At 45.1% G+C, this 25189-nt stretch overlaps 1 protein-coding gene across 2 annotated transcripts in view; it reads right to left on the bottom strand.

The window, feature by feature from the left end:
• The window catches only part of LOC137426659 (large neutral amino acids transporter small subunit 2-like), an 803798-nt gene that overhangs the window by 489059 nt on the left and 289550 nt on the right, over positions 1-25189 (bottom strand). The gene's annotated exons all lie outside the window — the stretch shown is intronic.

Consider the following 25189-nt stretch of genomic DNA (forward strand, 5'->3'; position numbering starts at 1 on the left):
CCCCGGATGTTTGAGGTCCATACCGTTAATGAAGAGGAAGGGGGAGCATCAGATACAGAACAGGGGGGAGGAGGGGTAGGGTAAGATGTGGAAGAGGTGGAAGAGGTAGGGAGAGCTGTTGAAGGTGTGTCAGAGATTTCAGAATAGCTCGGAGAAAGGGAAGGATGGGGCGGACAAAAGGTTTGATGGTGATTGGGTGAGCCACAATGAGGTGTTATTTGAGGAGGGGGAAGAGCGAGGCAGAAGGTTGGGGGAGATGGAGGTGAGAGTTTGAAGGGGGAAGAAGCGGGGAGGACGCTTTGAGGAGGGGGAGTGAGCGGGGGGAAATTGAGAAGCAATGAGGGTGGGGAGATTTGAAGGGGAGGGGTGAGGGGGGAGTTTGGGAGGGAAGGGACAAGGGGAGGGATTTGAAAGGGATGGGATATGGGGGAGATTTGGAGGGGAGGGGTGAGGCAGGAGTCTAGGAGGGGAGGGGCGAGGGGGCGTCTTGGCGGGGAGGGGTGAGGGAGTAGTTTAGGAGGGAGGGGGCAAGGGGGGAGATTTGAAAGGGATGGGTGATGGGGAAGATTTGGAGGGGAGGGGTGATGGGGAAGATTTGGAGGGGAGGGGTTATGGGGAAGATTTGGAGGGGAGGGGTGAGATTGGATTTTTGAAAGTGTACGATTTATGGGAAACGAACATTTATTGCAAAATGAGTTTCTTGTGACCTTCGAGTTAAAAATACGTTTAAGGACGCTGGATGGAGGATGGAGTGCAGGAGAGTTTAGGGAATGTAGAACAAAGGCACTATAGGAGATGGATATTTTTTTTGGGATGAATTGATTTGGTGAGCAAGTCGAAAGCAGCCTTTTAAAGAAGAAGAAGAAAAAGGTGTTATAAAATATGACGGAATACATAACTTGAGGGGAAAGTGTAAACATTGAAGGTTAATGAGTGAAAACTATCTGGGGAAATGGGGGAGAAACACGTGGTCGAAGAACGAACGAACGAATAAGAATGAATAAACGAATGAGAACAGAGAAGGAAATGTTTTTTTTTTTTTTTTTTTTTTTTTTTTTTTTGAGTTGAGATTTACACAAGGAAGTAGGCTATGGGTGAAAAGCCTGGGAATACAGAGAACGAAAGTTATTGGATCACAAACGACGGACCACTGAGAGAAAAACAAAGCCTCAAGGTTGTACAGTGCACACTGTACAAGGCCTCAAGACACGACACGGCAAATAGACGATCAATTTATGAAAGATAAACACCGAGAAACAACCAAAGTTGCACACAATAACTTCACACACCGAAAGATAAATACAGTTTCGACAAAATACAATTGTGAACAGACTTAACTTCGAAAAACGTGGAGACCGTGTGGAGCTTCGAAAATCCCTGCCGCCGTCTCCAAGATCTCCAAGATCTCCATTCAGGGTCTTTTTGAGCCTCAGGGCCTTGAAGGGTATTTTGGGTCTTTGGGGTGTTTTGGGGCTTCGGAGTGTTTAGGTCTTTGGGGTGTTTTGGGTCTTCGGGGTGTTTTGGGTCTTCGGGGTGTTTTGGGTCTTCGGGGTGTTTTGGGTCTTCGGGGTGTTTTGGGTCTTCGGGGTGTTTGGGTCTTCGGGGTGTTTTCGGTCTTCGGGGTGTTTTGTGTCTTTGAGTTGTTTTGGGTCTTTGGGGTGTTATGGGTCTTCGGGGTATTTTGGGTCTTCGGGGTGTTTTGGGTCTTCGGGGTGTTTTGAGTCTTCGGGGTGTTTTGGGTCTTCGGGGTGTTTTGGGTCTTCGGGGTGTTTTGGGTCTTCGGGGTGTTTTGGGTCTTTGGGGTCTTTTGTGTTTTTGGGGTCTTTTGGGTTTTTGGGTATTCAGGGTCTTTTTGAGCCTCAGGGCCTTGAAGGGTATTTTGGGTCTTTGGGGTGTTTTGGGGCATGAGGACCTGACGAGGAAAATGGACAAGGTGGTAGAAGTGATGGAGGTTAAAGAGCGGGAGGTGCGGGAGCACATAGAAAAAAATAAAGTGGAGTTAGAGGAAGAACTTAAAGGGGCGCACGAAGAGATGAAGGAGGTGAAGCAGAAATTAGAAGAAGTGGAAGAAGGGGTGAGCGAAATTAAGAAGCGACGGAGAGAGGATAAGAAAGAGATAAAGGAGGAAGTAAAAGAATTGGTCCAAAGTCTGTGTTCGAATCGTGATGATGTGCTCATTAACCGGATGAGGGATTCGCAGGTGATGGAGGAGAAGCGAAGAGAAAGAGGACCCGGTGTAAGTGGTGACCAATATGGTCGTGCGTATGATGCGCCAGGGGATTTAAGAAGCTTGGGGGTCGAGATGGACCCGGGTGTTCGTGAGAGGCCGTTGGTGAAGTGTGCGACAGGTCTGGTGTGTTTAGGTCTTTGGGGTGTTTTGGGTCTTTGGGGTTTTTTGAGTTTTTGGGGTCTTTTGGGTTTTTGGGTATTCAGGGTCTTTTTGAGCCTCAGGGCCCTGAAGGGTATTTTGGGTCTTTGGGGTGTTTTGGGTCTTTCGGGTCTTTGGGCATCTTCAGGGTATGTTGGGTCTTTGGGGGTCTTGGTGGTCTGAAGGGTCTTGGGGGAATTAAAGGGTCGTCAAAGGTCTGAGGGGTCACAGCAGTCTTAACGCCATTAAGAGGGTTAATTAAGAGGCTGGGTATTTTATTTGAAGAAGAAGACGTTTTCGTCGCATGTAAACACACATACATACCTACATACATACATACATACATACATACATACATACATACATACATACACAGCGAACCATATACATTTGTTCTATTATAATGTGGCGGACACGAAAGCTCACTGGCGCGAGGGCATCATTCCGCGCACCAAGTGGGCGGCGGCCACGCCCGAGGGGTAGGCATGGTCGCGGGATATACACCGGGCGCGCAGCCCGGAACGCTCCAGTGTTACAGTGGAGCTCTTGAATAAAGACTCTTACAACTTACCGCGTTGTCCGCTTCCTCCTTGCTTACAAGCAGCGCGCGTAGCACCGCGCTTCATTGGTGACCTCCGACGTTCTGGTCAGCCGTCACTGACCACCCGAACCCGCCACAGCCATGGCAACCAACGCGGTAGCGATAAAGCTCCCCGAGTTCTGGGAAGCTCAGGCGGAGATCTGGTTCTTGCAGGCCAAAGCCCAGTTCAGGCTTCGAGGCATCACGGCGGACGAGACACGCTACTGCCACGTGGTCGCCTCCCTCGGGGCCGGCGCGGCCGCCCGCGTCGTGTCGGTCCTGAAGAACCCACCGGCCGACGACAGGTACGAGGCGATCAAGCGTCTCCTCCTCGCTACGTTCGGCCTCACGGTGGACGCACGGGCCGATCGCCTCTTGGACCTCCCCGAGCTCGGTGACACGCGACCGTCGGTCCGAATGGACCATATGCTGTCGCTCATGGGCGACGAAACCCCGAACGCTCTATTCCGGGCGTTATTTCGACGCCAGCTGCCGGCACGAGTACGCCTCGCGTTGGCCGGTTCCGCGACAACGACAACGTTGCTACAGGAATGTGGAATTTATTGATTTCATGCTTTAGCATTCACCGTATCTGCATCGCCTGTTTGCTTCTGGCCTCCCACCTGTGCGTAGCACAGGTATTTCTCTTGTATAACATGATGTCAAAAGAAGTTATGGACGAGTTATGAATAAACTTGGTGGACGTGTTGGTTCGGTGACAAGAACAATAGATTTTGGTTCATGTCCGAATCCAGATCCGGCCTATCAGTGGATACAAAACGTAAACTGTTCACCTGGTGGACGTATGCCCTCCACCGAGTTCCTTGCTTTTCTCTGCAACCGTTGGTCTGATTGACAGGAAGTTTTCAGCACAGGTGCGCCCCTTTTTATAGAATTATGATGTGAAAGGGAAGAGACAATTATGTTGCGAATACAGTAAATTATGTTGTGGTTTTTACTTTAACAACGTTATTGTTGATGTACTGTACGATAGAGGCTTGCTTGACGACAATGCACCACGTGGTAACAACGGAGATGTGACGTCACAATAATCAGGTTTGGTTCAACAAAAATCTGGTAACCTAGCAATAATCCCACGTGATGTGTGACGTCACAATAATCGGCTTTAATGCAACAAACAGCTGGTTACGTTGTTAGTTCTTTGAACTTTCGCAGGTATCGGACGGTTTTCCTGAAGCACCTGTTATTTTTCGATTACGAAAGAGAATGCAACGAAGGTAACGTGCCTTACACGGTTTTGTTTCTCAACATCAAGTGAATTTAATCTTTTAATGTCGAGTTTAACCATAACTCAGGTGGGAGAGGTGTAAAACACATGGACACTGCCAGAACTTCCAGGAAAGAAGTCGGTATTTCAAAAAAGTGGATCTGGGGTGAATTAACGGGGGTAGAAAAGATCACGGTTTTGGATGGGGGAAGATAAGAGATGGGGGTGAACAGGTGTTTTAAAGACCTGGAGGGAGGAGTGGGATTGAAGAGAGTGAGGGAGTTAGAACAAGTCAGACGAAACATGGTGGACAGGTTGGTGCTGTCAAGGACGAATTGATTATATTTTGGTTCAGGTCCGAATCCAGATCCGACCAATCAGTGGATAGAAACCATAAACTGTTCACCTGTGGAGGTATGCGCTCTACCGAGTGCCGCTCTTGTTTTATTTTACCTGGTTTTATGTGTCATTGTGGTGTCTGAAGGAAAGAAAAGATTTGTTGAAATGGAGAATGTGTTCATGTTTTCCGGTTTAGCACACCTGTATTAAGCTGTGGATGAAAGAAAACTGTTCTTTTTCAGGGAATCAAAGATGCTTCCATCATCATCAATCAAAGACGTTGATCTGAACTCCTCACCTCCACATGATTCACCAAAGAAGGAGAAAAACACCCTGTGGAAGCGTGTGAAGTAAATAATTTCATTCACCCCCCTCTGCACTTTTGAAAACTTGATTTTGGATATATCTACCTCAGGGAATGTACAATAAATTGACTTTTCAATCTTTTTCAACTTAGACACATCTTCGGAAGAGACAACAAGGAGCGTTGTGCGGACGTTTCACATTCCGTGTAAGTAAGAGAATCACCTTTCAGGACGTCATGACATTCATTGTGCTCGCAATAGAAATGGTATTCCTTTGAGGAAATTAATGTGAATCTTGTCGTGTTTCGATCACATTTTGATCCATAATTATTTTCAAAAATTATAGATTGGAGGTTTCACCGCTGTGGGATTTCTTTGACGTGCCTCCATCGAGTTGTTTACCTGGGGTGGGAATCTTGATCCAGATATAAAGGGTCATGCGGGTGTTTTGTATGAAGAGCGAGTTTATCATATGTATATATATACAGTCACGTGAAAAAGTAAGTACACCCCATGTAAAGTTTTGACTTTTACAACATATTTCAACATACGGCTATTTGATCTTCATTTCAACAATATTGATAAATAAAGGTGATATAATATAACAAATATCATGAAACATTTACATTTTGTAGTCCATTGTATAATTTAAATAAACATAAATGCTAATTTCGCATGTGGAAAAAGTAAGTACACCCCTACATTTATCACTACTTCAAATACCTAAAATTAGAATCAGGTGCACCAGCTCAGGTGCAAATGATTAGAACATCGTTGGAAAGGATCTTGGAGGAACCTGTCTTATTTAAACCTCAGACATTTCGTTTGGTTTGCTCTTTGTTGTTGAAGTGTGCGGCGTCACCATGGCTAGATCAAAAGAGCTCTCTGAGGCCTTCAGAAAGAAGGTTATAGATGCCTACCAGTCTGGGAAGGGATTTTAAAAGATCTCCAAATAATTTGAAATCAATCAATCGACTGTCCGGAAGATCATCTTCAAGTGTAGAAGATCCAAACAACTGCCAACTTGATCAGGCCAGGCCGCCCGAGCAAGTTCAGCCTGAGAGCAGACCGCAAGATGCTGAAAGAAGTCTCCAAGAACCCCAGAATGTCATCACGGGACCTATAGGTAGCGTTTGCCACGGTTGATGTCAAAGTGTACGAGTCTACCATTAGAAAGAGGCTGCACAAATTTGATCTGCATGGGAGGTGTGCCAGGAGGAAACCTTTGCTGTCCAGAAAGAACATCAAGGCAAGACTAAAGTTTGCCAATGAACACCTCGGCAAAGACCAGCACTTCTGGGACAATGTGCTCTGGACAGATGAGTCAAAGGTGGAGCTATTTGGCCACAGTACCAGAAGACATGTTTGGCGAAAACCAAAGACAGCATTTGACCACAACAACCTGATACCAACTGTAAAGCATGGTGGTGGAAATGTAATGGTTTGGGGCAGCTTTGCTGCATCAGGGCCTGGGCAGCTCTCCATCATAGAATCCACTATGAATTCTTCATTGTACCAGAGGGTGCTTGAGGATAATGTGAGGCCATCTGTCGGAAAGTTGAAGCTCAACCGAAGGTGGACCTTGCAACATGACAATGACCCTAAACATACCAGTAAATACACCAAGGAATGGCTGAAAAGAAAGAAATGGAGGGTTCTGGAATGGTCAAGTCAAAGCCCGGATCTAAATCCCATTGAGATGTTGTGGGGGGATTTGAAACGAGCTGTGCATGCAAGAAACCCCTCAAACATTGCACAGCTGAAAGAATTCTGCATGGAGGAGAGGGCAAAAAGTTATCCTAGTCGATGTCAGAGACTGGTAGACAGTTATAAGAAACGCCTAATTGAGGTTGTTTCTGCCAAAGGGGGCAATACCACCTATTAGAGCCAAGGGTGTACTTACTTTTTCCACATGCGAAATTTGCATTTATGTTTATTTAAATCATACAATGGACTACAAAATGTAAATGTTTCATGATATTTGTTATATTATATCACCTTTATCTCTCAATATTGTTGAAATGAAGATCAAATAGCTGTATGTTGAAATATGTTGAAAAAGTCAAAACTTTACATGGGGTGTACTTACTTTTTCACGTGACTGTATATAGGGTAGGTGGGGGTAATATGGACCCCCTAAGCCAAAGTCCCGATAGAGACTATACAAATAGATAAGGAATATTTCCAAATAATGGTTTATTTAGACAACCAGACAGACTACATCCCCGTGCAGTTTGGGTTGAATAAAATCAAAGACATATGATTGAGGGGACAAATAAAAATATGCCATCAGTGTCCATATTCCAAACAACGTGGGGAATATGGACGCCCCCTATGGGGTAATATGGACCTCGGGTAATATGGGGTAATATGGACCTGGACCTCGGGTCCATATTACCTCAATGTGGTAAGTCTAGTTTATTTTAGACAAATGTTCCCTGGGACAAATGTGACTTTCGGAATTTTCAGTGAACAACAACCTTAGCGACACTCGTCACAGACGAAAGCACCTGTACCCTCATTGTCAGTTTCGTTTTCGTGGGCCCATTGCTTGCATTCACTGCATTGGATCCAAGAAAATTCAGGTGGATCAACAAATAACTCAAAGCAATATATGCAGGAGACATTACTCATGCAGTTTTCAGGTCCTTTTCTGTGTTGCTTGGCAGACTTGGTAACCTGCTTTCGAACTGGAGGACCGCACTTTGTTCGTGGTCTGTTGCCTTTTTTCGCTTTCAAATTAGTTGGGGATATAGGATTCTGCTTCTCGCGTGTTGGCCCTTTCTTCAATGCCCTTCTCTCTTGTTCTTGATGTTCCACGATCAAACGTCTTTTAGAAGGAGATGATGTGATGATTATGCTTTTTTGGGGCGAGTTAAATCTCCGACAGTGCATAGTCACTGTCGGATTTTTATACAGAATCAAGTGTACATGTTATCGGCTGTTAACAAACAGCCGATACTTGACGGCTACTTGGATCATGCCTAGTTTTGCTTAGTCACATATTTCAGTGCAGAAAAATTTATTTGATTCAAATTTTGACAGTGAACATGCTGTTTTGTGGACTTATTCGATAAGCTTCCTGTGTGGGGAATATGGACATTGACTGTGGGGAATATGGACATGGGTCCATATTAGACACTACCAAAGGGTCCATATTCCCCACACCATGCCTCTCGATCATGTCAGCATGCCCAGTACATATGGGCTGGGATGGAGTTTTCTACACACAGTGGTGCTGTAGACAGCTCTCACGTGTACTCAGCCAGGGACACCACTCATCAAACAAGCTAGTGACTACATGTACATACACAGTACTGCATGCTTATGAATTGTAAAATTTGAGATGAAAACTTTTGGAAGTTTGCACTTACCATCATTAAAGAGTTTGAATCAACTGCAGTTGGTCACTTGCTGGTCGGCCATACTTGTTTATCCCGTGATATGGTGACGAGGCTTGATGCAGTGCATCATGGGAAATTCAGTGGGGTCCATATTCCCCCGGGGTCCATATTACCGCCACCCACGATATGTACATCAGGAAGAAGATAATTGTTTTTTGGTCATTTATTGTTACATATCTTTTCTACCTGTCCCTGCTTGTAAAATAATCATAAAAGTAGGACCGTGGGTCCTGAAGCTCACCTGGATCACGAGCTACAATCACTCAAACCCCCCACAGACCCACTCAGACAATGATGTTTTTAATGTCGTGAACAAACTTTCGTACATCGTTGAAGGTTGTGATCAAGTTTCATTGAAATCGTGTGTGTAGTTTCAGAGAAGAGAGCAAATACCAATTTGGGTAGGTCAAAAATCCCCCGTGGACCCCCACAATGAGCGCAGATTTTGATGTGGTCAATTCACCTTTGTTAGGTATCAGATACGAAGCTTGTCGCCAGGTTTCAGTCACATTCTGTGTGTAGTTTTGCAGAAGAGACAAATACTTATTTACCCCCCCCCCCTCCCCCTGGGGTCAAAACTCCCCCCCCCCCCGAAGACTCATTTAATGAGCGCAGATTTTGATGTGGTCATACACCTTCGTTGGGCATCAGATATGAATCTTATGACCAAGTTTAATCGAAATCGTGTGTTTTTTTTTTTGTATACTGAATCGAGGCTCGTGAAAGAGCTAACATTTACTTCACAAACAAATCGACCAGACAAACAAAATACACAAAAAGAGGGAGCGGAAGACAAGATGGGGAGAAAAGGGGAAGCACACAAACACAACATCCGAGAGCAGGGAGATGTGTGGAAGGGAGAGGGCCCGGGGGGAGGAGGCATGGGCAGGGGGGGGGGGGGAGGGAGAAGTATAAAGCACAAGGACACCAAGGACTTCCAGGACAGAAGTTGGTATTTCAAAAAGGGGAATTGGGGTGAAATTAGCGGGGGTAGAAAAGATCAAGGTTTTGGATGGGGGAAGATAAGAGATGGTGGTGAACAGCTGTTTTAAAGACTTGGAGGGTGGAGTGGGATTGAAGAGAGTGAGGGAGTTTGTTCCAGAGGCGGGAGAAAAGAGGAATGAAGGAGTTAAGGTGAGCAGAGAGTTTTGATTTTGGCAGTTTAACCAAAAGAGGGTTGCAGGCAGATCTTGTGCGACCTGTAGGAATATTTGCGGGACAGAGCCCAGAGAGAGCTGGGGGGGGAAGGCCAGAGAGAGTCGGTAGAAGACGGAAAGACCACCAACCTGCCTGCGGTGAGTGAGTGAGAGGCCCTTGGAGTTAGCTTCATCGCGTGAGATTCAAATGATTCTGAATGCTTTGGTTTCAACAGCGCGAAGGCGAGCTAGGTGTGAGGCAGGAGCACCAGCCCAGAGGGGAGAGCAGTATTCCATTGAGCTGCGGATGAAAGCCTTGTATGTGGTGAGGAGCTCAGGTGTGCCAAGGAAGGACTTCGCACGACGGAGGATGCCCAGTCGGCGACTGGCTTTGGAGGCCAGATTTGAAATGTGGTTTTTCCAGGAAAGATCATGGCAGATAGTGAGACCCAAAAGCTTGAGTGACAGAACTTCTTGGAGAGGATTATTCAGAAAGTGGATGGGAGGGTTGTCCAGTCGGTCTTTTCGGAGAGACATCGTAAGAGTGTGAGATTTGTCAGGATTGAAAGACATGTTCCACTTGTTTGCCCAGTCTGTGATTTTGTCAAGGTCTGCAGAGAGTGAGGAGGCTACAGACTGCCGATCTGAGGGATGAAGAATGGAGCGACAGAGAGTAGAGTCGTCAGCAAAGAGATAGAGAGGATTTTCAAGAGAGTCAGAGAGATCATTGATGAAGACCAGAAAAAGCACAGGGCCCAGAACACTGCCTTGGGGAACTCCAGCCTGAACAGGAAGAGGAGATGAGAGAAACCCATTCAGGGCCACACGTTGACTATGACTAGAGAGGAAGTCCGCCAGCCATGCGTGGAGATTTCCATGGATACCAAAAGAGGAGAGTTTGGTGAGCAGAGCGGGGTGCCAGACTGTATCAAAGGCACGTGATATGTCAAGGGAGACTGCTCTAATTTCCTGTTTGGCATTGAGGACCTCCATCCATTGTTGAGAAAGCAGAAGCAGCATGTCCAGAGTGGAGTGTCCAGGTCTGAAACCAAATTGATGATCAGAGATCAAGCCATTGGAGAAGAGGAAAGATTTCATATCTGAAGCAATGATGGATTCCATGACCTTGCTGATAATTGGGAGAAGGCTGATTGGTCTGTAGTTGCTGGGATCTGTTGCACCTTTTTTGTGCAAAGCGGTGATGTTGGCAGATTTCCAAGCAGATGGAAGATGACCTTGAGCAAAAGAGAGGGTGAAGAGAACAGAGAGAGGGAGTGAAAGAGCGGCAGAACATGATTTTAGGACCCGTGGGCTGATGCCGTCAGGTCCAGTTGCAGAATCAGAGTCGAGGGTTGACAGACACTTTTCCACCTTGTCAGGAGGAAAGGACACAGAGTCCAGGAGCAGCTGGGTACGACTGGGTACGGTGGGTCCAGAGAGGGATGTGTTTGGGACACAAGATTTAGAGGCAAACACAGAGTTGAGGCATTCGGCTTTTTCACGTGCGGAGTCAGCCATGTGGCCATTTAAGGTGAGGGAGGGGATGGAGGGGGAACAAACACCAGAAACAGATTTTACCAGACGCCACCAGGATTTGGCAAACACTGATAATCTGATAAAGTGATAAAGTGAAATGTAGTGTGAAGTGATAAAGTGAAAACTGATAAAGTGATAATCACTGAAGTGTTTAGAGACTCATTCACTCACTCAATGACTGGCTGACTTACCTGCGGACCAGACTGAAGTCCAGGTGAGCTAATAATACACTTGCTTGTGACCATTAAAAGGATCATCAAATATCCAAAGATTGGGGCTGATATGTATCCCAAGCCATATGAAGATCACGGTCCGCATCAGCCTCAGCGAACCAGGCAGGGCTCTGTCGTCTATACACCGCCCAAATAACTGGCATTCCCTCAAGCAGGGCTTTTACCGTGGACCTTATGTGGGTGAATACTATTATTTCCGACTATTTTGTCTTAAAAAAAACTCGAACAAGGACCAAAAAACCCAACTCCATGGGGTTTCCGAGTATCTCGTGGGATTATCAGTTGGACAGGTGACTGTGGTGGCCCATGACATGTAAGAGCTGTTTTTTGAACATGATTTATGTGAAATCCATGGCAGCATGATAGAGGAAGGGAAAAGCGTTAAATATTCTGCTCTTTCGAGGAGGTTATGAAGAAATGTGATATAATCGAAGTGTGGAATGCCCTTTTGCTTTTATGAGCGTGAGGAGGGGAGGACTGAGTTGTGGCCATGAAGGAGGAGGAGGTACAGGTACATCCCCGACATCGAAAGCGCATTCACTCGTCCACTCGTCTCGACCAAATTACTTTTGTACATTTTACACCTTTTCGTGAAAATGTTTTATATTCTGTGGCGTGTTGTGTCGGGGACATTGCAGCGTCAGTTGTGAAAAGAAAAGATTTGTTGAAATTGAGAATGTATTTATGTTATTTGGTATAACACACTTGCAACAACTTGTTGATGTTATTTTACCAGGAAAACAAACAAGAACAAGTCTCCGGGTTCTCAAGCGATGTGCGCGAACCCGTCACGTGGACGAAGTTATGAAAACGCGTTGTTCATGGAGGGTCCACCACACGATACACCACAGAGGAAGAAGAAAACCACGCCATGGAAGCGTGTGAAGTAAATAAATTCATTCACCCCCCATCTGCACTTTTTAAAACTTGATTTTGGATATATCTACCTCAGGGAATGTACAATAAGTTGACTTTTCAATCTTTTTCAACTTAGGCGCATCCTCGGAGGAACTGGGAAGAAGAAGAAGCGACGTTACATGTTTACATGTGGCGACCTTCCACATATGTAAGTAAAAGAAGAATCCCTTTTCAGGATGTCATGACAAGATTTGTGGTGACGATACAAATGGCAATCCTCAAAGGGAATGGAAGCTGATCTTGTCATATCTTATGGCATCTTCCATCTTCTTCAAAGTCAGCTTCCATCACCTTTGTCAGACAATCTTGCTGCTTATATTTGGAGCTTTCAAAAATCTCTTTTCCTTCCCTGCAAAGCTGTGTTGGGTGCTTTGGGATGAACCTCTGCTTAAAATAAATGAACTTAAACATTTTCTTCCTCAGATTTACTCCAACTCAGAAATTGTTTCAACTTTTTTAAATAAGAAAACTATGATTTCCAATACCGGATACCACCTTGTGGTGCTGGTTTCGATCACACATCCGGTTCGTTCTTCGGCTTCTGAAAGTTTGGATACACAACTTCCACTGCACTTCCCTCATACACGCATTCTTTAACTTTCAAACTCAGTGTACACAGACGTGGCGGATTCCTGAAAGTGAGGATTTGAATTTCCCATTTTGATGACATGTTGGGCTGTTTCCACTCCCTATTTGACCGCTTTTCCTCTTGAGGCTCACCATCATCATTTCATGGGAGCTGCTGCTTTCCATCATTGCTGGAAGCGTGGATGTGCCGCTGGTGCAATGTCCTCTGCTGGTCAGGGTAGGAATTTGTTCAGGGAGTCTGCGATAGCTCACCTACTTTTCTCAAAGGAGCAAACTGCCATCTGAAGGAGAGCACACACATTGATGAATTGCCCTACCTGTGAAGCACCAGGATGACATTTTATAACTGGGTCGGGATTCAAACCCTGGCTAGACTGATTGGAGGCGAGTGTGGAAGATTGGGAAACCAAGGGGAAACAAAATTGTGGTTTTTGTGAACTTCACACCCTCTTCACCATGTCACATTTCTTGTCTTCATTGCCAACTGTGTGTGAAGGTACTTAGAAGGGAGCAGTCCAGTCTTGTTTGCTCTCTCAATGCAGAAAATAAATAAAAAACTGATGCAGTCCGCCCCACAGCATTTTTATTCTTACATTGTTTCATTTTGTAACTTTTTAAAACTTCAGCTTCACAAAATCTTTCTCATTTTTACAGGAATGATGTGTCTGAAATGTCAATACAACCGGTTGAGAAACAGCAGCGATCTGGTGAGTGTTGAAAATAAATATTTCCTTCTAATAAATTAGTTATCTCGGTTGCAAGTGTTTTGCATGGATTTGGATGTTTAAGCACCTTTAGGAGAGACATGGAAATGGTTGCTGTTACCTCCGCCACCGAAGGTAGATGGAGTCGGTAGAAGACAGAAAGACCACAAACCTGCCTGCGGTGAGAGAGAGAAAGGCCCTCAGAATCAGCTTCATCATGGGAGATTCCAATGATTCTGAAAGCTTTCGTTTCAACAGCGTGAAGCCGAGCGAGGTGTGAGGCAGGAGCACCAGCCCAGAGGGGAGAGCTTCCAAAGCTCTATATAGAGAAAGCAGAGCAGGATTTTAGGTCCCGTGGGCCGATGCCGCCTGGTCCAGTTACAGAACCAGAGTCGAGGTTTGGCAGAAACTTCTTCACCTTGTCAGGAGAGAAGGACACAGAGTCCAGGAGCAGCTGGGTTCGACTGGATAAGTGGGTACAGAGAGCGATGGGTTTGACCAGACACCACCAGGATTTGGAGGAGGGAGACAGGTTTGAGAGTTCAGTCTTGAGAGTCGAGAGATATTGTTTCCTCGCTCTCCTGAGGGTAGACACACACTGTCATGTATGCAGTGCAAATGTTCACCGTTGTATCCCTACACCGGGACCGGGTTGTATCCCTACGCCAGAGCTCGGATGGCGCTGCTGTGAATCGGGCCTTGATTGGCAGAGTGAATAAACGCGTACGACAATTGATCGCAGTTTGTCGAGATACTTTACATGGCGACGAAGGTGGGATCTTTCGGCCGTATCGATGAATTCGACCCTCATGAGGGGGATTTTGACACGTATTCTGAGCGTTTGTCTTTCTACTTCGAGGCGAACGGCATTGCGACCGAAGGCCTGATGAAGGCCGTCTTCCTGTCCGCGTGCGGAGGTGAGACGTTCACACTCGTTAAAAACCTGATTCGGCCTCGGACAATCCAGGAGCTCACGTATGCAGAGCTCAAGGCCGCTTTGAAGGAACATTGCAACCCATCTCCTTCAGTCATCCTGTGTCGGTTTAATTTTTACATGTGCAGACAGCAGCAAGGTCAGTCGATCGCAGACTTCATTGCACACCTCAAAAAACTGTCACATCTGTGTGAGTTTGGGGACACGATTGATGACATGCTTCGTGATTTGCTGGTGGTTGGCATGTCCGATGACCGCACTCGTAGACGCCTGCTTGCTGAGAGAAGACTGACGTTCCAAAATGCCAGAGACACCGCAATTTCCATGGAAAGTGCTGAACGCAACGCTACAAGCATCGGTGCCACTCGCTCATCTGGTACCAGCCCTGCTGTGAATCGGTTGGATCATGTTCAGCCACAACGTTGGAACAAGGCTCCTCGTCAGAAGCCAGTGCAGTCTCAAACCCACAACAACTGTTTTCGGTGCAACGGAAAGCACCCTCCGGAGACGTGTCGGTTCAAAGATGCCACCTGCCATTTCTGTTCGAAAACTGGCCATATTGCTCCAGCTTGCATCACTCGCAAATCGGGAAAAGGAAAAGCTGCTGACAAGATTCATCAGTTTATCGGTTCGGAGGAACCCGAGCTTGACCAGGTGAGCTCTGTTTCCGACAACTCAGAATCGTATGACCTGCTTCATATTGATTCTCACCATAGGCGGGACCCTCTTCTTGCCAATGTTGTCGTCAACAATCGACCATTGCAAATGGAGGTCGACACTGGTGCGGCCGTCTCGCTCATCAGCCATGCTGTTTTCACAAACCTGTGGAGTGATGCTGACCGACCCCATCTGAAACCTACTACCTATGGACTCTCCACCTATACAGGTGAGAAGATTGTTCCCTGCGGTACATGTGATGTCACGGTGGGCTACGATAACCGTGAGTTTCACCTACCCCTGATCGTCATTCCTGGAAAGGGCCCTTCCTTACTCGGCAGGAACTGGTTGAGCATAATTCGACTGAAGTGGGAAAGCATTCATCAACTCCGGGCAGCCAATGTTTCTCCTACCGCAGCATACACACTCAAAAATGTGCTGGATACGTACCCGGATGTCTTCAAGGATGAGCTTGGAACCTTGAAAGGACATACGGCTAAACTCAGGGTTGACCGGGATGCCAATCCTATATTTTGCAGGGCTCGCCCAGTCCCTTTCGCCCTGCGTGAGCGGATTGACAAGGAACTGGATCATCTTGAAAATCTGGGGATCATCGAGCAAATCCAGTATGCCGAATGGGCGGCGCCCATCGTTCCAGTCATAAAATCGGACCAGTCCATCCGCATATGTGGAGATTATAAAATGACCGTGAACAGGTGTTCTTCATTGGATAAATATCCAATCCCGAGGATCGAAGACCTCTATGCTCGTCTCACGGGAGGCAAGACTTTTACGAAACTCGATCTCAAATCCGCCTATCTACAGCTCTGCTTGGACGAGAATTCGAAACAGTATCTTACCATCAACACGCATCGTGGGTTGTATAGGTACCACCGACTTAGTTTTGGAGTGAAATCTGCACCTGGAATTTATCAGCGTGTCATGGACAGTTTGTTTGCCGCCGAACGCAACGTCGTTTGTTACCAGGATGATATTCTGGTTACTGGTCGTACGGACGCGGAACATCTACAGAACCTGGAGAGAGTTCTGAAGAAGATTTCGGACTCCGGCCTACGTTTGCGTCGAGACAAGTGCAAGTTTATGGTGCCATCAGTCACGTACCTGGGTCATACGATTGATGCCGAGGGTCTACACCCGACAGATGAGAAAGTCCGAGCTATCAAGGATGCTCCTTCTCCACGAGATGTGACCGAATTGAAGTCATACCTCGGTTTGCTTCAGTTCTATGGTCGTTACATCCCGAATGTGACCGACGTTTTGGGCCCCCTTTATCGGCTTTTGAGGAAAGGAGTCTCCTGGAGCTGGGGGTCTAGTGAACAATCAGCATTCCAGACCTCTAAGGATCTGCTCAAATCGTCCAATGTTCTCGTTCATTTTGATCCAGAGAAGGATCTTGTGCTGACATGCGATGCCTGTCGGTATGGAGTGGGGAGTGTATTATCGCACGTGATGCCTGATGGTACAGAAAGACCGGTTGCATTTGCATCCAGAACGTTGACCCCGGCAGAGAAAAACTATTCCCAACTTGACAAGGAAGGATTGGGAATCGTTTTCGGCGTTGGCAAATTTCGCCAGTACCTTCTTGGACATCATTTCACGATTCGCACTGATCACAAGCCGCTGATCAGTCTGTTTGGTCCAACTAAGGCGACATCTGACACACTACCACCCAGGATCATCCGCTGGTCCCTGTTTCTCGCTGCTTATGACTACACCATATGTTATAAGCCCGGTTCGTCTATCACAAATGCAGATGCCATGAGTCGGTTACCCCTTCCAGAATCCGTTGATGATTCCCCTACACCAGGATCCATTATCGCACTGATGGATCATCTGGAAGATTGTGCTGTCGATTCTGGCCAGATCCGCACTCATACTCGACGAGACCCCGTTCTGTCCAGAACTGTCCAGGCTGTACAGCTTGGATGGCATTTGCTACCTGAGGGTGACCCAGATTTTGCGGCTTTTAAAGCACGTAAAAACGAACTCAGCGTGGAAAATGGTTGCCTACTCTGGGGATGTCGTGTCGTGATCCCGAAAAATCTGCGTTCCAGGGTCATGGATGAAATCCATGACTGTCACCCCGGGATTGTGAAGATGAAGTCACTCGCCAGAAACTATGTGTGGTGGCCGAATCTTGATGCTGATATCGAACATCATGTTCGACATTGTTACCCCTGCCAGAGCACCCGGAATACACCTGCGAAAGCGCCACTGCATCCCTGGGAATGGCCCAGCGAACCGTGGCATCGCCTACATCTCGATTATGCCGGGCCTATTAACGGCAGCATGATTCTAATAATTACGGACGCGCACACAAAATGGATTGATGCCTATGTGACGCGTGGTACTACGTCAGCCATTGTCATCGAAAGACTCAGACGCTGTTTCGCCACTCATGGTCTGCCCAGGATGATCGTGAGTGATAACGGTTCGTGTTTTTCCAGTACCGAGTTTGCCAAGTTCACACGTCGGAACGGCATCAAACATAAGTTTGTCAGCCCACATCACCAGGCTTCAAATGGCTTGGCCGAACGATCCGTGGGAATCATCAAATCCGGATTGCAGAAACTTCAGGAGGGAACCCTGGAAACAAAGCTGTCTCGTCTCCTGTTCAAATACCGCATCACGCCACAATCAACAACCGGAGCAGCTCCGTCTGAGTTATTGATGAAACGACACTTGAGATCGACACTTGACAATCTCAAACCAGACATATCATCAAATGTTTATCAGAGCCAGCTTAATCAAAAGTTGGTGCACGATAAGACGTCCAACAGTCGATGTATCAACATTGGAGATCCAGTGTTTGCCCGAAATTTTGGTGCAGGTGCGACGTGGCTACCGGGAGACATCATCGAGAAGCCAGGTCCACTGTCCAGTGTGATTCGCCTGCAGGACGGCCGCAAAATTCGTCGACATCAGGACCACATAACCTACCGTCACTGTGAGTCGATGGAGCCTGTAGCATCGTCACAGTCAGGACAACAGTTCGACCCGCCACTGCCGGAGATCGTCGTGGCCGCTCCAGCCAGCTCGGATGCCCCGAAAACCTCTGCAAACGTTACACCCTTCGTGGAGACCAAAGGAATCACCTCGGACTCTGTATCCACTGGTACACCGCGACCCAAAGGAATCACCTCGGACTCTGTATCCACTGGTACACCGCGACGCTCAATGCGTGAGAGAAAAGCACCCGACCGGTTGAATCTTTGAAGATGTTTTTTTTCACGTTGACACATGTTCTATTTTCACGTATTTTCATTATTCTCATAACCGTTTGCACACATATTTTCACATGTTTTGGAAATGTTGCTTTTGAAATGTCAATTCTGGAAATCTAGCACGTATATTGCTCTTGGTAATTTTGGACTTAAAGGGGAGGATGTCATGTATGCAGTGCAAATGTTCACCGTTGTATCCCTACACCGGGACCGGGTTGTATCCCTACGCCAGAGCTCGGATGGCGCTGCTGTGAATCGGGCCTTGATTGGCAGAGTGAATAAACGCGTACGACAATTGATCGCAGTTTGTCGAGATACTTTACACACACTTGATCTGAGCTTTGTGGAAGGAATGGAGATTGCCTTCCGTTGGATTTTCCTTCCATGAGGAGAAGGCAAGTTGTTTCTGGACAACTGCCTCACCACAAATTTCAGTGTGCCATGGACGGGAGGAAGGGTACGACAATTGAAGACGAGACGAGATGAATCTGTGCATGAGAGAGAGCAAATTTCTTTTAAAGAATTCCCAGAATGAGTTGATGTCAGAGACAGCAGAGATGGGAGAACAGTTCAGAGGTTTGATGGCTGCTTGAAGAATCCATGTTCCATAAAATCAAATTGGTGCTTCGCAGGTCGGGCGTTTGGTCACAGGTGTGCAGTCCATAAAATGAACCTTTTGCTGGATTTCCCGTCTGATGGCATTAATTTTGGAGATATTAGACATCCCTCGGTGTCTTTCATGAAGAGTTGGCAAATTATCACCGACACCCGAAACAAATTACAAATTCCTGTCTTTACCAACTTCAATCATGTCAGGTCTAGCCAACTGGTTCCTGAAAGACTCGAGCCAATATTGCATGTGCTGAGCACTAGACCTCTGACTCAGGGACATGGTATATGAACAGCTAGCTGGCCAAGAAGAAGAAGATGATTAAATCATGAAAATGACGTCGAATTTCCACAATACACACACACACACACACACATGCACACGCACACATACACACACACACACACACACACACACACGCACATGCACACATCTGAACATGGTGATATTCTCTCCATTTATGTTCCGTGTTGTGTTGATTTTTCCTTCATTTCTGAAGGTGATTCGAGTGATTCGGGTGATTCCTCCAAGCGGAAAATGAAGAATAAGGAAATTGAGGATCATGACCTGGTAAGCAAGATATTGGATCTCCTACAATGTTGTGCAAAAGCATAAGTCCACTTAAAACGATGCCAAACTTTCTCCAATCACAAATGCAAACACTAATTTGTCATATTATATGAGATATGCAGGGGCGAATCCAGTTGGGTGGAACACACCTGGGCCGCCTCCCCAACAAAAAACGATCATTTTTCTCCCCCAAAAGCGATCTCCCCCAACAAAAAGGGATCACCCGATATTCCTCAAACCACAGCTGATGTTGACCATAGCGTTCAACATATGTGTTTACTACGTTCAACATTGTAACAGTTCAACATGTAACCGCAAAACCATAATTCTGATGGAAGGTCACTTCCACCATGTCAAATCATGTTCAATATGTCAGACATTGATTTGTTTTGATCATTATGTCACTTGTTTAATTGCATTCAATGTCTGCTGTTCATTCATATTCATTCATTCATTTATATTGCAACGTCTGCTATTCATTCAATTGGATTTTTATTACGAGACAAAAATTTGAATAAATGTTGAGGTTTAAGGAAACGTTTTTTTCATTGGATTACTTTTTTTTTTGAGTACTTAGTGTACTTCATTACAGTACTTAGAAGCAAGCTTTGTGGGATATCCCACCATTCAAACTGTAAACATAGCTTTGCAGGATGTTCCACCATTCACATTGTAAACATTGCTTCATGGGAATATCCCACCAGCTGCTCAACACACAATCCCCCACGAGTTACTGTACATAATTAAAACATTCCACCACCTGTATTAGTGCAGCTGTGAGAGGTGGGGGAGAGAGAGGGAGGTGTAGGAGAGAGAGAGATAGAGATAGAGATAGAGAGAGAGAGAGAGAGAGAGAGAGAGAGGAGGGAGAAAGGAGGAGGGGAGAGCGAAGATGTCGCTATACTGTAATCAAAACTGAACCAATTCTCACCAAATTCGCTTTACCGGGGTCTTTTTCGACCTCAGCGACGAGGAAAACAGAAATCAAATCTGAGTTGAAATGAGTCTGTGAGGTCCTGGAGAACAATTAGAGCCATCACGATAATGATGACAAAAAGAGAGAATAATGCGGCTTCTGAATGTCTTACATTAAGCCATTAAAGGTTGTATATTTGTCAAACTTCATCAGTCTAGCAACTGCACACGCCCTATAGGCGGAGCTTCAATTGGGAGGCCCAAACGAAAAGGTAAAATATCAGAAATTGAAGGCTTTTTTTATTTTAAACGATTCATATAAACATCCGTTAAATCATATCACACGCAAATAATCAAAATCGAAACAGTATCTTACTATAATTCACCAAATGTCCCAACGTGATCGATACACTATGATCGTGGTGATCGTGAATCGTGATCGATAATCGTGTTCACAATCGCTATGTCGTAAGTACTCCCGATACGTGTTTCCTTCAGCTGAAATGGGTTAGAATTCTCTCAAGCAGGGATTCAACCCGTGTCCTTGTAAAAGGTCTTTGTCCGAGGTCACTGAGTCCGATCGGTGCAGCTGTGCAGCGATCGATGCAGCCGTTTGTGCGGCACCCAGGAAAACAACTTTGTCACAATGAAAACATCGTCAAAATGAACGTTATGCGAACACGAATGTTATGTGGGAGGCCAAACCTGAGAATGCTGGAGACGAAAGCTGAAATTGGGAAAACTAAATAGCCTATTTTACTCCTGGAGATCATAGGATTACCCACCCAAAATATCGTTGCGATCGGTTCAGCAGTTTTTACGGTACCTTCGAATGGACGGACAGACAGACGGACATTTGGTGAATTATCGTAAGATTTTCATCAAATTTGTTGTAGTTGAGTATGCAACCGCTCTCGCGACCACCAAAAAGGAAAACATAAATCAAATCAAATTTAAAATAATCCCGTGAGGCCGTTCAAAGCATTGAAGGAAAAAGCACAAAGATCGTCATAATTTCCCACGTTAAATGCTTGAGGGATCATACTTCGGGCTAGTGTAGAAATTAATAGAAGGGAGGGTTAAACGGTGGGAGTAACCATTTTCCTTGTGGTGGGATTGACTCTCTTGCACTCCACCCGTCCTCCCCTTCCTCCCTCCCCTCTGTCCCTTTCCCACCCCTCCCCTGAACTATGTTGGAGGTCGAGATGCACGTTTTCAAAGTTTGGGGCCGCTCGGTTTTATGGTTTTGGAGTTATGAAGGACACAAACACACGCACGTACACACACACACACACACACACGTGCACACACACACACGCGCACGTGCACACACACACACGCACACACACACACACACACACACACACACACACCCTTTTATTATTATAACAGAAGCATTGTTGTGAAGATTTGTTTGTGCCTTTATCAGATTGGGGACTGGGAGGTCATCTCCAAAATTGGACAAGGCTGCCGTGGAAATGTTTATAAAGCAAAGGACATCAAGTCTGCATTACAGGTACAAACTTGTGGGATACTTTCTGTCTTCCTTTTACTTCATGGGAGCTGGAACAGCTCGTGGGAGAGCTAGATGGAACACGGTGGAGGGACACGACGGAGGGTAAACGGAAGAAGGGAATGGGGAGATTCTCCTGCATCTGAATTTGTCCCCTTCATTTCTGTTTCGATGAAAGATGTTTTCCTTCAACTTGCAGCTCCACATCATTCCTGTGGAAGATTCCATCAAAGATGTAATTACAATGAACAAATCAGAACGGCACTCGACAGAGCGCCCACCTTCACCAGGCCCATTGATCGGCCGGATCGGACCTGAACCAAAATATAATTTGCTTGTTTTTGTCACCAAACCAACTCATCCACCAGGTGTTTGAAATATCGTTCTCCACATCGTTTCTGGCCCCATCTCTCAGTGGTGATGAATCGCTTAAAATCTGGTATCCATATCTGGATTCGGATCTTCACTTAAATTGAATCAATTAGTCCTTGGCACACACCCAACTTGTCCACAAGGTTTCGTCTCAATACAGCCATAACTTTTTAGAGCTATCCTGCTTGCAGACAAACAAACAAGAATGATGTCATGGACAGCACAATACTTGCGAAATCCATGAAACAAATTTATCCTCAAAAATATTTTGATTGTTGAATTAATTGACTTGATATTCAAGTCCTCTTCAAATTTCAAGTCAATCCAATGAGTTGATCTTTGGCCTATGTTGACCTTTTAGTTTGTGTTGAGACCTCAAAAATAATTGGTTGTTGAATTCAATGATCAAATAATCACATCAGATGAAAATTGATGATTTTAGAAATTCGGCATATGTTGACCTCATAAAGAATTGGTGGTTGAGTTCAGTGACCTATTATGAAATCAAATTCAGTGACAAATCCTCTTGAAATTCAAAATCAATCAGAGGAAAATTGAAGATTTTTCAAAATTGGACATAAGTTGTTGATCTTTGGCATATTTTGACCTAAAAAAACAATAGGCTTATTGCTTCGGACGAACTCGTACCATGCGTGAAGTTTTGTGAAGATCGGCTTAAAATTGTGACCTGCAGATGATTGATAGACAGGCAGACAGACAGAAAGAATAAGGTACTGACCAGCCAATGTACAGTGCTGTACTTGAAAAATCTTCGATTTTCATAAGTAACAAACAAGAAAGATGTAAAGACAGTGAAGGTAGGCCGGCGTTACACACGTCATCAGAACCTTCCCTTTCACTCTTCTTAAAATATTCCTGTCTGCCATTCCATGCTCCACCCTCCTCCATGCATTCGTACCCACCTGAATCCTCTTCCGCACCTCTGCCTCTGACTTACCATCCCCGCTCACTGTTCCTCCCAGATACTCAAACGTATTTCCTGGTCTGATCTCTTTCTCTTCCAACCTGATATTCAATTATCTTCTCTGCTGCCCATCCCACATTACCTCCATCTTCTCGTGGAGATGATGCAAATCCTCAATGTAAATGTGTGTCATGTAGCGCCACCTTCAGGTGGGAGAGGGTATTACAAGTCCCACTCTTTGCAGTACAGTATAGTACAGTTGGGTTCCTGTCCCCACCTTTTCCAGTACATTGAGGTGTTTTGGTATTTTCGAGAGGTATTTTGAATTACACATTTGATTAAGTATAATAACATAAACTCCTTGGCTGCTGCACAAATATCATATATTGTAATCGTTTTTCCACATTGTAGATATGTCGAAGGTGTTATCATGTGGACCTTTTGTTTTCTCTTTCAGGTTGCTTTGAAGAAAGCAATTCATGTGGAGGAGAACGACGACGTAAGTTTGTGTGACTGTGGAGATAACTGTGTTTTAACTGCTGAACCAACAGTTCAATGTACCTCGCAACTGTCTTGATAGAACTTTTGATGTGCTGGATCCTTGTCGATTGGCCCATGATGATGTGAGTCCCCCTGTGTGAGTTACAGCTTTGTGGGTGCAACTACGGGGTAAGTTTACCTTTTATACAGGTTTTCTTTTCTTCTTTTGTAGCTGTTGGAAGAAGCTGACATGTTGCGGCGACTTGACCATCCACACATTGGTAAGTTTGGATTTCACTCAAACTTATTGCAGTATGCACCATGACGGCACTCGAGTGAATGCATACCTCCGCCAGGTTGAACCTTTTACATTTTCTATTCCTTTGATAGGCCCGATCTGGATCCAGACCTCCAAAATCGAATGAGCTTGTTCTTGTGACCAACCCAACTCATCCACCAAGTTTTGTCCAAATCTGTCCGTGGATTGAAGCATCGACCAAATGTCGATTGAATAAAGATTGCTAGAACGGACGGAGTGGGAATTGTTGGAACGAACCGAATGGGAATTGAAAGAAACAGATAGTTTGAATTGGGGAGACACCACACTGGGAATACATCGACAAACTAACTTCAACGCATGTACCCATTCCTGAACCCCTTAGACAATGGGCAAAGGTCTACCTTTACCTGGACTAAGAAATAACTATCTTGGGATTCCTATAGTCCACATGGGTACGCTCCCTCATCGATACATTTTCCAAATCCACAGCAATATCCGGTATATAGTTTTTGGCCCTTTCTATCAATGATGAAGAATCGCTTTAGAAATTAAACTTTCTCGTATCTGGATCCGGATCTTCACTAAAAAGAATCAAAACAAGTACAGATACATTCAAGGTACACCGCCCCCATGTCAAATAATTAAATATCCTCCAGTGCGGCATTACCGGGGTGCCCCTGGCGCCCGGCAATACCGCCGTGCAGCTCATAGAGACTGTATTTGGAGGGAGAGGTGCACAATATTTGATTGATTAATTGCACAATTAAAATCAATAAAGCATTGTCATAAAATATTTTCTTAATCAATTGGCTAATAGCACAACTAAACCACTCGTGCTTCACCCAAAGATGTAACTTTTAGAAAATTAACGAAATAAGTCATTAATAAAAATAATTAAATAATTAATTTATTAATCAATAAATAATTAATCGATTAATCAATAAATCAAAAATACCCTTCACAGACAAATCACTTTATCACTGTCGTGTCCAAATATCAGCTTCCGAACGCAAAAAGTGCCTGAGATATTGGCCAGATGAGAAAGAAAATAAATAAATGATTAATAATGAAAATATATAAATAATACTCATAAAAAGAATTAATTAATCAATTGGCTAATATAACACATAAACCACCACCATTTCATCCGAATCTGTAACTTAAAAAAATTTTTTTTTTGTCATTAATCGAATAATTAAATAATTAATCAATTCGCTAATAGAACACATAAACCACCACCATTTCATCCGAATCTGTAACTTTAAAAAAAATTTTTTTGTCATTAATCAAATAATTAAATAATTAATCGATTAGTTGATTAATCAATAAATCTAAAATAGCCTTTGCAG

Source organism: Myxine glutinosa, chromosome 5 (assembly GCF_964187855.1).
Source record: "Myxine glutinosa chromosome 5, kmMyxGlut1.1, whole genome shotgun sequence".
NCBI classification, from domain to species: domain Eukaryota; kingdom Metazoa; phylum Chordata; class Myxini; order Myxiniformes; family Myxinidae; genus Myxine; species Myxine glutinosa.